Here is a 14,252-nt window from a genome sequence, read left to right as displayed (position 1 = left end):
AGGATGACGTGCTCCCTGTGCATCGGTCACAATACCAAGTCTCCATAAACGAAAAGGGGGTCATTCAGGAGCAAGTACATGAAAATGCAGAACAACGATATAATCCAGCCTTCAAGCAATCCGTGGGCCTCATCAGTAGTACTGGTTAAGACGGAACGCTTTGGTTTTGCGGGGACTATCGGCAGCTGAACACAGTGACGAAGAGATATCTATCTACTTCCTTGCATCGACCAAATGCTAGACCGGCTGTGCCACTCTCGGTATTTTTCATCGATGGACTTGAAGAGCAGCTACTAGCAGATCGAAGTTGACAAACAGGACCGAGAGAAGATAGCCTTCGTCACGCCGGATGAACTGTAGGAGTTCAAGGTAATGCCCTTCGGACTATGCACGGCGCCAGCAACTTTCCAGCGTGTCATGGACACCGTACTGGCGAGACTGAAGTGGCAGACCTGTCTTGTCGACCTCGACGACGTCATAGCGTTTTCAAGTTACTTCGACGTGCACTTGCGACGACTGCGAGCTGTTCTCCAAGCCATGCAGTCCGCCGGACTCGCACTCAAGCCGTCAGACTGTTCTTTCGCCTCTGACGAGTTGATGTTCCTAGGCCACATGGTTAGTAACATTGGCGTCTGCCCAGGCCCCAAGAAAACTCGTGCAGCCGCGGGATTTCCAGCGCAGACAGACAAAAAGGCCATGCAAAGATTCTTTGGACTTTGTGCCTACTTTCGACGTTTGTTTGGGATTTCTCAAGGATTTCTGCACCGCTCACAAACCTTACGAAAGATGCCGAGATGTTTGAATGGGCCGAGGAGCAACAGCAGGCATTCGCAGGCTGAAGCGAATACTCTAGACTTCTCCTGTTCTTAGACCCTTTGAATAGGACGCAGAAACCAAGATTCACACAGAAGCTAGTAGTGCAGGACTCGGGGCGGTACTGGGTTAAGTGCAAGGAGGCACTTAACCCAGTACCCTTTGGTACTGGGTTGCCCTTTGGTGAACACTTTCAACTGATCTTACAAGATAAACCTCATTGGAGTTTTGTATGAAGCTGCAGTACTCTAGGTGTTGCAGGACCAAGGCTGTGAAAGGCACCTAAGTGTGTTATGGCCTGTTCTACTAGGCATGCGAAGTACAAAATTCAGCGTTCCACACGTTTTGGACAAAATTGTTGACATGCTGTGAGAAGAAATGTAGCTGAATGTTTATTGCAGACCTTCTCAATGTTGTTCTGCAAACCCTCGTGGTTTCTGGGGTCACCTGATAAGCGGCACCAACATCCGGTTGTCCGTAACAGCAGTGGAGTCGATTGCAGAGAGGCATTATTATGATTAATAAATATGTTGAGAACAATTGGACTGGGCACACTGTCTCACGGAACTGTCCAGCACTTGGGCCACTGGAAATGGTTCCATGGTATGTACTGCACTCTGAGCGACTCAACTTCAAGAGTTCTAGTATGCACACATTTAATTCGCGTTAATGAGCACCAGTGGCTCGCTGGGCAAGCCGTAGGACTCAGCTTTCACGAAAGGCGGGGCAGAACTCGCAGCATAACAGCACCTTGCCATGCTTGTGGGAGGTTCATACTCCAGGTTACGGCGTCGCCAAAAGGGTAATCGGAAAGGTACCAGGACCAGCACAGCTCTACACTTCTTAGAACGATCCTTTCTGTAAGCAGTGTTCTCCACTGTATCAATCGACAAGGTGACCGCCATAAATCGAATCGTGCATCCACGTTTTACGTACCGCTAGAACCGTCGTGGGATGAGTCTCGAGAGTGAGTAAAGGTGCATCAGCTTATTCGGGACCAAGTGCCCATTTTGAGAATTACACTGAGAGTTGAAGCAGCACAGAAGGCTCGCGTCTCGCAGCGTCACCTGTAGAATGACCGTTCGGAGCGTCGGGACACTGTGAAGGTAACACCATTCACATCGAAGAGCTCATCACTGAAGGGGGGTTACCGAGTTTTTAAGAGCCACTAATCGTAGTAATCGCATTCCAAAGACGCCGGGTTGTCGTAGATTGTCTTTCACCAGCTAGGTCATGTAGGGCTGAGGCCAAGGCTGGGGGATCCGACGCCGGAAACGTGCAGGAACCAAGCAGACGACGTGAGGCTCGCGGAGTCCGAGCCACGATCCGAGAAGCCCTAGTTGCAGCCTTGCCTCCGAGAAGACTGGATATTCTTTCCGGCGGGCACACAATACTTAGACAGCACGCCTGCGGCTGATGCGGATCGCAAGAGGTGGATAACAGGGCGATCAGTGAACAGCCAATAGGTCCAGCACGGCACAGAGCACAAACAGAGACGACTGTCGCCGCCATGTTAAAATAAAACGAGACTGAACCAGGCCAAGCTTTAGTTTAGTACACGCATACTTTATTACAAATAAATATATAAATGTTGAAACAGTTTTATTTATGTTTAAAATTTGTAATGTAAGTCGATTAAAGCAGGAACATTTACGTTGCGTCAAATGAGTTTCGTCGTAACACCTGTCGTCAAACCAGCGAACGTCGCCGCATCGCCATCGCCATCGTCACCAAAATCAAAAACAAACCTAGCTGCAAACTCTCGGGCCACCGTATTTCGGGCGGTTTCAGGCCTTTAGGCTTACGGAAAAACATCGAAGAACGTTCTTGAAGAAACAAAGTGTCCCAGGTGCCGGCGTGCCCATAGAGCCAGCTGTGGGTTTCAGTCTACTTGGTGAGTAGTTTTCCAGCCCTTTCTTTTCGGAGCGTGTATGGCGTGTTCTTGTGTGTGCAGGCAGCGTGAAAGCGGACGTGTGCGGTTCCTTGTCGCACACATTCTTTGCGCATTGGATGACCCTCAAGCTTTTTCCAAGGAAGTACCGGAACCGACCTGTCACTGAGCGAGCAGTCAAATGGCGGGAACGGACCCAGAGGCAAGTTCCCGCGGGGGCGTGGGGCGCCGAGCGAGGCGCTTGGTGAGTGATCGGGGAGCTTTATCTCTTAGATCGGTGTTCAAGGCTTGAGTCCTGCAAATCGGGAGGCGGCTTGGTACCACCTAGCTAGGCGGTGTGTTTTGCGGAACCCATGACTGCTGAAGGTACCAGTTTGCGTCCTAGCGCTCGTATTTGCACCCCGTTTGTTTCCACTGTGGGAGGTCGGATCCAAGTTCGATTTTCGTCCTGGGAAACTACTCGAAATATTGCGTGACCTGCGCCTTTGGAAGTACCGTCTGTATTGGTGACTTTGCTTGCGAAGAGTATAAGGAGTTATTTTTCGACTGTGGCACGGACTTTTTATACAAAGTGCTGTATATGTAGCGCTCATTTACTAACCCTCTGGCAATACTTTATTGTGAAGGTCGGGAGAAAAAAAACGCGCATTGAGTAGTGCCAAAGAAAACAGAAAAAAAAGGTGTTCCAAACAACTTGAGGAGACCATGAGCTGATTTTCAAGTTACTGCCTCCTCAGTTCATAAGCAAAGTAAGAAATCACGTGGTCTTATTTCACTGGAACCCAAAGTTTTCGCAGCAGTCTGAGAGTCAGCGAGAACAAAGCCTTTGATAAAATTCACGCTTTACATTTTTGCAAGCACCAACAGCCAAAAAGTATAAATTACGTGTAAGCGATTGAGCGAGCGAAGAGACAAGCAATGGCAACCATTTTGCTATCACTCAATCAGTCTCGCGACAAGGTAATCGCTTGAAAGCGACGGGAGCAAGCAGTCAAGTAATTAAACGACATTTTCTAGAAATCCAAAAACCGAGCTACAGTGACAAGTCTCAGTTGCTCGTCTCGTTGCTTGCTAAACCGCTTACATGCGTTTCAGCCTTTATTGTGCGAATGCGAGAGAGACGTGCCATGAGTGAGTGCTGTGTTGCCAATCATTTCATTTAATTTATTTTCACCTTAAGGGCATGGTCAGGATTCGTGCAGTGTGCAACTCGTGCACTGGCACTTACGTGCCATTGTTATACAAATAAAGACAAACAAGAAAAGGAAGCTCATTATTCATACACAGTGGCAATAAAATACTTTTAACAAGAAAAATGAATCCGTAAGCTTGCTAGAAATACTTCTGGGATTACGATGGTGGATGGTAGGCTGTTCCAGTTGCAGATGGCTTGAGAAAGGAAAGACTGATTGAATGCGTTTGTGGAACTGGAAATACAAGATGATGTTCATTCCGGAGGTGGTGATAAAGAGTTCTTGAGGTCGGGGCAATGATGGTCGACTTTATGAAGGAGGCAGAGGCGAGATAGCTTTATGCCGAGCTGCAAAGAATTCACTTCTAAGTACCTCTCCTTTCAGGGCTATATTGCCATTTGCTTACAAGTGCTGCATGGGCCTCGTGCACTGGCACTTACACGCCAGTTCCAAAACTAACACAAACACATCAGGGGGTTTTAGGCGGGTTATAACCATCCTAAAAAATGGTGCTGCTCAGTTAATTTATATCAAGTTCAAAATGAACAGCACTCTTCATTGATGGCTGATTCATACGACGAACTGATCCACACAAAGGAGCACACTCACAAACGACAGGCAGGACGTACCAAACATGTTCGCGGCCCCACACTGCTGAGAAGCTCTAACATTGTGCGATCACACTGTGACACAGTTGTCACAAATCGAAATCAACATTTTCTACTTTAAAAAAAGAACTCTGCGCCACTGTTACGTGCAGAGGGAGACTTAACACAATGATAGGCTTAGTGCGAAGCACCATTAGCTTTACTAAACAAAGTCATGATAAAAGCACAAGCGTAGTCCTACTCGAGGAGACTTTGGCGTAGAAGCGACGAAGTCCTGGGCTCGCCACGGGGCATTTGGAGACGCCTTCACTCACTCCGTGCTTGCGCCTTCAATACACCACAGCCACAAGAAAGTAGGGGTGCCGCGAACTTTTGGCAAACCGGATTTTTAGGTCGAGCATTTGGGGTTCGACTGTGTCAAACCGGTTCGACAAACCTTCGAAACTTTTAACCAGATTTGACTTGTTCGACTTTGTGGACAGCGTGGCAAGACCATGATACAAGCATGTCTAGGTCTACAAAAATTGTGTTTCACTCAAAAGGTTATTTTAATTTTATAAACAGTTGCAAATAAAAGAAACTAACTCTAACTACTGAACAAGTTAATAACTTACTTTTTGTACTGTATTAACTGGAATAACCAATAGGTGCTGCCCTTAATTCATCCCTTAGCCATCACCATCCAATCCGAAGCCAACTGGCCAGCATGTCGCGCGTGCGAACAGCAGTCGAACATTTTTCTAACTTTTCGCAAGAAGTTGGAAAAAGTCGAACCTGGTCAAACTCGAACGTCGGCTGGTTTGTGACACCCCTACAAGAAAGGTCTTGCTGGCTGAACGGTTCATTGGAGATGCAAAGCGCTTCCGTCGTTCTAGACACGATTTGACAGGAGCTTTTTGACGCAGATGAATACCAGAATCTGCACCGTGTCAGCCTGGCAAAGTTCCTCATACCAACTTTTTTGATACAAGAAATGGAATGAAAGAATGTTTTGTGGCAATATTTGGGGTCATTTTGCTTTAAAAGTCTTACTTCCAATTTTCAGAAAGGCACAAGCATTGGAGACCAGCTGCCTCCACAATCATGCCCCCCTGCTTTCCTGGTAGTTGCTGTCGGTGAGTAACCTGAGCCTTTGGCTTTTCTACCTTTCTAATAGAAATGAATGGTTCTTCTACACGTGCTAAAGTGAGAAGTATGCTACTGCTATGTTTTTCAGTTTTGTAACCCTTTATTTCCTCAGACCAAAAATTTTTCTTCAGCTTGGTTCAGATGCCCAATACATTCATGGAATATTGTGTCCAGAAATTTCAATTGTGCATTGTGTGTATGTGTGTGGGGGGGGGGGGGGGAGTTTACTTCGCTGGTCCATTTGGTAGACAGGACGTTGCGAGAAAGAGAAGTGTAGATAAAATACAAGTGCAAGTTTTATTATGAAAACCTTTTAATACGGGACTGATGAAAAAATTAGAATATGAAACAATACGATGTCCTGTCTTCCTTTTTCTTGTTACTTTCTGTAACCTAGTCTTGTGACTTAGAATCATATACTACTACATAAGATTCAATGACATGGAAGGTACTGCAGCTCCTTAAAACCTTAAAAAACACATGCAAAGGAAAAAAAAACATTGTTTTTTTTTTAAACAGCCTTGATGGAAAAAGATTGCTTTAGAACAAATTTACAACGAAAAAATAAAATTTTTAGAGCTATATTTATGGCGCAAAACGAATTTGTAGTTGGCGCCCGTGAGAGCCGTCGCTGGTCACGTGTTAGACCTGTGCACCGCCGCGCTGTGTCGCCGAAGCCGCGGAGACCCGCTGCCGCCGCATGCTGAGCACTGTGCGCTGCCGCTCCAATGCATTTCTCCACGGCGGCGCCGCCGTCGTCGTGCAAGTTTGTGTGCTCTGGGGTGCCGCCGCCGTCATCTTACCGGTGTACAGGTTTATCAGGTCTGCTTGCGCTTTTTCAGGAGCTTCCTTTGGGCTCTAAAAGTAACTTATTAATCTTTGTTTTTTGTTGCACTTCAAACGAAGATGAATAAGTAACTTTTCGAGACCATACGAAGCATCCGAAAGAGTGCAAGTACCGTAGAATACTGTGCGTCCGCCCACACCACACTAAGCGCCCATTCCCAAATTTGTAGGATCTGAGAAAATACACAAAGTACATTTATATGTAAAATTGATGAGCGAAGAAGGGCCCATCCCCGATTTTTTCACGATTATCTCCAAAGTTTGAGTGGGCGCTTGCTCGGTATTTTACGGTACCATGTGACAAATAGCGGCCAATCACGTGATAAATAAGGGCCACTTCTCCGCGGTGCCCGCGGGCGCCAACTACAAATTCGTTTAGCGCCGTAAATATAGCTCTAAAAATTTTTCTTTTTCGTTGTAAATTTGTTTTATGACTTCCTTTTCCTAATCCGGCTGTTTAAAAAAAAAGTTTGCTTTCTTTGCATGTGTCCTTTAGCTGTTTTAAGCAAGCCTAGCTCTTCCACCTAGAGCCGTTCCCTAGGCATTTAGGAGGAATGTAGCACGTCCACGCAGTCTACCTTGCCCCTTGGCTGTTTTGGACGTCCCAGGCCCGCTCCGAGCTTATTTTGCGGTGCTGCTGAGAGATGGCAGCACACATATTTTTATTGTACACGTTTTTAAGGATGGCGACCGATTGTGGAGTCATGTGCGGCCCAAGCCGCACAAGCTTTAGAAAAGGGGAAAAAAAAAAAAGTTTAGGATGAAAAACTGTAAAACAAAAACCGGTTAAGTGGTTAAGGTGAATATTGTGCGACATCATTATGCAGTTTCCTTGTTTCTTCGAGAATATCTAATTGGATACGAAACACATTTTCATGACGTGCAGGCAACGTCAAGAAAAATGTTAAGTGATTGCAGACTCCGCAGTCCATCTATGGCTGATTTACACGACGTGCTAATCCGCGGATGGGTTTATCAAGTGACAAGACGTCCATGGAACGTTAGTCCCCCAAGCGCATCCACACTAAGGAGACGAGCAGGCGACAGCGAGGACATACTATACCTATTCGCAGCCTTGCAATTTTGCGAAACGCCTACATCGCAGTGTGGCACTGTTTTCCAAGAGCAGAAGTGATGTTTGCGACTAGGATCACGGTGCTATCATGAAAAGGAATCGTTGTGTGCCGCTGTTACATACCAAGTGGGCTAAAACATAGTGGCAGGCTTAGAGCGGAGTGTCACTTACTTTACTAACGACATGACACAAGTATGATCCTGCTTCAGGAGGCTTCAGCATCATAGCGATGAAGTCCTGGGGTCGCGGAGAGGCATTTGGAAATACCTTTACACACTGCTCGCTTGTGCACCACTCTTCAGCACAAGCCATAAGAAAGGTCTTGCTGGATGGAAAACTGGGTGGATCTGCAGGAAAGATTGCAGCATGCTAGGCGAGTTTTGACAAGCTTTTTGACACCAACCCGGAGGAGTACCAGGACCTGTGGCGTGTCAGCTGGGCAAAGTTCTTGCAGCTTCTTTCACGCGTGGAGATTTAAGAGTGGCGCGACAAAGCAATGATCCACTCTCTTTGTTTGACTGATTTGAAAACAAAAATATTCGTGAGCTGTTGCTACTCTACCATAAAAACGCTTTTCGAGTAACTCACTTGCCAAAAATCTGCGATTAAGAAGGCACTCTGCCCTTTCAGTATGAGTGTCCGCGGACGAGGGACAAATCTCAGGAATAGCCTACATGATGGTAACTTGACAAATGGTGCACGGATGAAAATTGCAATTCGATATATCATGTGAATTTGCCATTATTTGGCAATTATCCTAATATGATCAGTTGATCCTAATTAAGAAAGAACAATTGTTCTCTGAAACAATGTAATGAAAGGAGGTTTTTATAAATAATGCCTGCTCATAATGGAAAAGGCTTGGTGGATCAGAGACTTTCCATAGATCAGATATTACGAATTGCAGGCGTATGCTTAATTGAGAGAAGAGTAAAAGTACAGGCAAGGGTGGTGAATTGCATACATAACTAAACCTGAGACACCGGAAGAAGGACGCGAAAAAGAGAACATCAAACACAACACGTCTCAACCACAGCTGCATTTTTTTTTTACTTCTTAGTCGGTGGGTTGACTTTGGCCAGTGTGGGAACGTTGAGGGCAGTTCTTTTTTCCCCCTTGCTGACAATCTGGGGGTGTGACTTAGTGTGAGGGTTCTTGGCATTGACTGCGGTTTACCCCTATAAAATGGTGTGGTTTTAGAATTAACCTGCAGCTGTGTTCGAGACATTATGTGTGTCGTCCTCTTTTTTGTGTCCTCCTTTTTCCTTCTTCCGGTGTCTCAGATTTAGTTATATATGCTTAATCCATGCTCAAAGTGAAGACATGAGCTTGTGCTGGCATTGCCAACCTTGTGTGCATGGTCTATGAAAAGTGCTTAATGACTGTGGTTAAGAGAGAGGAGTTTCTGCTTTCAAGAACAGCATGGGGTGAATGGAAAAGTGTTCTCACAAACAATGAATTCTCCGGGTTACCTACTCAGTCTAACCGAAGGATGTAGGATAAGCATTTTGAATTCTTTAGGATTTGCCAAGGGATAAAAAAAAATAAATGCACAGAAAAGTAGGGGGAGGAGAATGGCACAAACATTTTGGGGCTTGTGTTCTTACATTTGAATTTTTTGTGCAGGAAGCATTAAGGCCCGTTCACACTCTTGCAACCGCGTACGACCATGAGAGACGAGACCGGTTTTCTAGCCACTTGCAATCTCTTAGGACCAGCTGCGTTCTGGCGCATCCCGTCCTAAGAACTCGCAAAAGGCTTAAAAACCGGTCTGGTCTCTCTCGGTCTTACTCGGTCACAAGAGTGTGAACGGCACTTTACTGAAACAGCACTTCAGTCACGGGGGCAATAAGTCATTGCTAGTCAATACCTGATTCCACTGATGCATATCAGGCAAACACCTCTTAAAGGGCCCCTGGAAAAAAAAAAGTTTTTTGAACAGTCTGATAAGGACACTCGTGCCAAAAAATAAATTTTATGCGAAAATAATTAACTTTTTAGAGCAATATTGACGGCGAGAGATTTATTTTAAATTCTGCGCGCAAAGTCCATGACGTCCCGGAATGGTCATTCGCTCTCGCCACCTCAACACGAAGGCGAAGCTGATTTCCTTCTCCTCCACTCGCTCGAAATGCCCAGAGGAAACAGGTGGAAAGGAGGGGACTACCGACTAAATTGCGTCTCGCGCCGTCACTATTGCTCTGACCAATTTTTTTTCACGTAAAATTAATTATTTGACACGTGTGTCTCAACAAGTCTGTTTAAAAAAAACATTTGTTTTTCTTTTCAGGGGCCCTTTACTGAAACAACTTTGCTCTCATTGTTCTAATTTAACACTATTGTGGGAAATGACTTTCAGGAAGCATGAACTGCAAAATTCGCTCGTGAAAAGGATTGGTAATTTTTAACAAGATGCTTTGTCTCTTCCAGTTGTACCAAAAAGTGCATAAGGGGTGGACGTTACTTAACCATCATTTCAATCCTGGGGACATGGAGTCATTGCTAACCAGGGCCGGTCACTGCTAGCCAAAACAAGACTTCATAGGTGCATATCAGGTTAGTACTTTTTTCTGGTATTTATTTTTTTATTTTAACGAGACAACCTTGATATGCAGAACAGTAATTCTTTCAGAATATACATAGTTTCTAATTTCCAGAGAATTGAGCTCATCTTTCTGAAGTTCCAAATCAAAAGCACAGGCTGTAACCTATTTTTGCCAAACATCATGCAGTTTTGTTGGTTTGCTTTTCATAATGAACGATTCAACTCCGCTGGTGCAAGGGCATCGATAGATTTCTGGAACCATTAAACACAGATGGAGCACCTTATCTGGCGTGTGGCTTGTTAAAGGGATACTGAACCGAAATTTGAATTTCGCAAAATAAGGCTCTAGAGGCGTTGAACAGGACTCTACGAACTCCAAAACATTACTCGTACATCGATGTCTCAAACAGATCGCTGCACTTTTGGAAAAGAAGGGCACGATCAAGCGAGGTCTTTGACATCACTGTCCTCCGGGAGAATTTGAGAATGAGGGGAAGCGGCCTCGCTTCTCTCCTCCTCGCTTCGGTTCACCGGCTACACGGGACATAGCGAGGAGGAGAGGGAATAAGAATCGTGACGTGCCTTGTCTCGTCGGCCTCCTCGGCCGGGCACTCTTTTCTAAAAATATGGCCATCCGTTAGAGATATCACTGTATGAGTGATGTTCTTGGGTTTTGCAACGTCCCGCCTATCTGTCCAGCCTTGTTTTGCGAGTTCGAAATTTCAGTTCAGTATCCCTTTAACCTCGAGGTGTATGTCCTATGCCTTCTTCCAGGTGCTGGGCATGTTGAGTTTGCGATCCTTTACCCTTACTCCGAGTGCAGCAACTGTACTCTGTGTTTCACGGTAACTTGACGAGCTGTGGAGGCTGCGGCCTTCCCGACCCAATAAGAGCGTCGAAGCAAGGCACGTGACAGCAACCCCATGGTTGAGGTCGCTGTCGAATCGCTTGGTTGAGATTGCTGTCGAATCGTTTTTACGAATCGGCTACAATTGCTGAAAAAGTAGGTCCCGTAAACAATTCCGGTAAAGTGTAAACACATTGGAATCTATATGGAGATCCCACTGCATCGCGAAAATTAGAACCCGCGAATTATTTCAAAACTTCAGCTTCGACCTTAATTGCGAAATATGGAGCCCGCGAAAAATAAGTCTGCAGTAAGCACAAATAAAGTTATTTCCTTATGAGTTCCAGGATTTGAGTGTTTCTGGCTTACATTTGTCTAGTCTAAACTAAAATTTTGTGCTTAATGGACTGCAGGGATGACTTACTTAACTAAACGTTCCTGTCCATGCATAGAATAATTTATTAATTATACTATACTAAGATTATGTGGCTACACTTCCATTAAAGGTGTAGGGAAACGAAATTTCAGCGCTCATTTCCTAGCTTTAATGTGTTGCATGTTGCACCCTAACCTCAAAATCACCAGTCTTCCGTTGAAAAGCACAAGAAAACTAATTTTAGAGCTAAATAAACGACTTTCAATGTGCACCTGGTGGATGCATTCTGTTATGATCGGCCACCCAGAGAGCAGGTTCGGCTTCCTGGCAGCGCCATCGACCTCCCATCGACTGACCAGAGTCTCGGGCTCGGCATTCTGGCGCCGCCGAACATGCTGACCGACGCGGCGTGGGTGGGGTGCAGCTTCCGAGCGACGCCGAGCGGGCCACCCGGCACAGCGGGAGCTGACCCCCCTGACACCCCGCTGAGAAACAGAGGCCCGCTTCCTCAGCCTTCGGACCGGGTGCTAACGAACAATGGAGACAAGTGGAGACGTTTGGGTCTCGGCGTATGATCGGGACAGCTGCCTGTTCCTGCGTTCTTCTGGGAAACGGGACGAGAGGGATGCTTGGACCGGGGTGTGACCACGTGGGAGGTCTGCGTCCCGGGAGACTGCAGAGACGTCCCGTGGTGACGAAAGTTGTATGCTATGTAAGTTGACGAAAGTTGTATGTTATGTATTTTCCGTCATGCGGTGATGTATTGCCTTGATAAATGTTTGTGATTGTTTTCAAAATGTGAAAGTTGCAGAAGGTAGATGATTTTAAATATTAGGTCAGTCATAAAATTTAAGTCAATAGACCCTTTTCCAACGTCAGTGTGAACGCCTGTCCGCCATTGCTTGCTCTCATACTCTGAGCATATACTGAAAGCGAGCCCTGCGTCAGCGTTCAGCGAGAACTCGGATCCAGTCACGCACTTCGTGAGCAAGCAGTACTGACAGCCATTGTTGCTTGATAGACTTTTGACTTACTGACTAGATAGATATTGTACAAACTATTTTACGAGAACATGTAATGTGACTGTCGGTTTTGTTTACATTACTTTCAGATGCCCGTCGGAGGTGCGTCAGCCTGTGACCAACTGGGAAAGCAGATGCAGCTCGCCTCAAAGAATTGCCTCATTAGCATGCACGAGCTACTTCAAAGTCTGAGACTGGAGGACAAATAAACGAGCCTGCGGGTGGAATGCATGTTCACAATTTCTCGAAGTTCGAGCATTTCTCTGTGCATGCACTTTCTGCTATCTTGCATAGGCTTTAAAAGGAAAGTGTTTCCCTGCTGAACTTCATGTTTCACTGATGAGTGAACCATGTGGTTAATACGATTGATATACACCAATACGCGGCTCTGACGTCACGTTGCTACGGTGGCGCTGCTACTGTTAGGGCGCATGTGCAGACGCTTTACGTCACATGAATGTCGTTCTTGTGCACACGCAGTGCTTGCACCTCGTGTAGAAACTGAATTTGTTCACACCTCGTGAAAGCTTGTTGGTAAATAGCGCGTTGGCCTATAGATCATATCAACGATTTAAACTGCATGAACAATATCATCCATAACAACCATAGGCCATACAAACCATATGGACCATACAACCCGTATCAACCATATGACCCATACCAACCGTATGAACCATATGACCCGTACGAACCATATGACCCGTACCAACCGTATGAACCATATGACCCATACGAACCATATGACCCGTACCAACCATATGACCCGTACCAACCGTATGACCCGTATCCCATAACGCTATATGAAGACCCGTATGGAAAATTCATGTTTTTTTTCAGTAGGGTAGCTATATATTTTCTGAGTTCTTGGCCTTTATTCTACCATCTTCTTCAAGCCCGTATTTTAGCGGATGTAGGGATGGCCGAAGGGGCTTAGCCGAAAGAGCTCATGGAATTGGCGGCGCGATCACCCGAAGCGTCCTTCGGAGGCGCCCGATGTCTTGACTTTCCCTTTGGCGGCAAGCGGAGGCCAGCTCCCGAAAGTGGAAGCAGATTTCCCCGCGTGGGAAGTAAACATACCTCTGTTCGCGGGTGGTCGCCCTTGCCGCCGCGGTAATTGGGGAGGCGACCTTGTCAGGGCCATATCGGCGACTTTGGGGGAGAGAGGGAGGTCCGGCTTCCCTTCGGAATGTCGGTGCGCCTTTTTGGAGAAATAAGGGAGTTTTCGTAGACCGCGCTGCCCCCTCCGCTAAGCGTTCCGCAACGAAGCAGTTGCTACTGCGCCTGCGCGCCGATAGCCTTGACTGTGGAGTTCCCGCTATCGTAGCGGGTTGCGGAGGGCCTTGCGGGACGGTGAAAACGATCTACGAAAACGATTGAGTCTGAACGAGCCCGTGCGCGGAGCAAGACGTTATTCTCCCGCGGTCCCGAGGGCTCCGCGTACTTTGTCCTGCGGGGCAAAGAACTTGTCGTGCGCGGCAACGGATTTGGCGCTGAGGCGCTTTTGTCGACGCCGGGCTACCGCGAGCGGCAGCAGCAGCGTGACAGCCTTGTACTATATTCGTTCTTCTTTGTAAATATATCTATCGAAAAACCTCCATCGAGTTCTCCGGCTCCTGACTGGCGAGAACAGCAGATCCCCGCACCACCGCACGACACTCCACGGTCACCCGGCTCCATCGAAACCCGAGGGAGAGGACGGAGTGCCGGGAAAACCACCATCGCTCCTGGAAGGAAGAATCTTTACTGGCGCAGTCGACGGGGATGGTGGGCGTCGTCGGCCACTTTCAACGACTTCAAGGGCGGAAACGACGACGCCTGTGTTGGTGCGGTGCGCGGCGGCACTGAGAGGCAGCAACTCGACAATTCGGGAAGACGAACTTCAGTCGACCAAGGGTGACCAACTCAGCG

The 14,252-nt window shown here is 46.7% G+C and overlaps 1 long non-coding RNA gene across 1 annotated transcript; it reads left to right on the top strand.

Moving 5' to 3' along the window:
* Positions 1-11,975: 11,975 nt before the first annotated feature.
* Positions 11,976-12,584, top strand: LOC121836141. The gene is made up of 2 exons (XR_006077802.1): positions 11,976-12,034; positions 12,434-12,584. It is a non-coding gene; the product is annotated as an uncharacterized LOC121836141 (long non-coding RNA).
* The last annotated feature ends 1,668 nt before the right edge of the window (positions 12,585-14,252 follow it).

This window comes from Ixodes scapularis, unplaced genomic scaffold (assembly GCF_016920785.2).
Source record: "Ixodes scapularis isolate PalLabHiFi unplaced genomic scaffold, ASM1692078v2 PGA_scaffold1__304_contigs__length_218370807, whole genome shotgun sequence".
NCBI lineage: Eukaryota > Metazoa > Arthropoda > Arachnida > Ixodida > Ixodidae > Ixodes > Ixodes scapularis.
The sequence above is the reverse complement of the archived record's forward strand: the minus strand, read 5'-3'. Positions and strand labels throughout refer to the sequence as shown.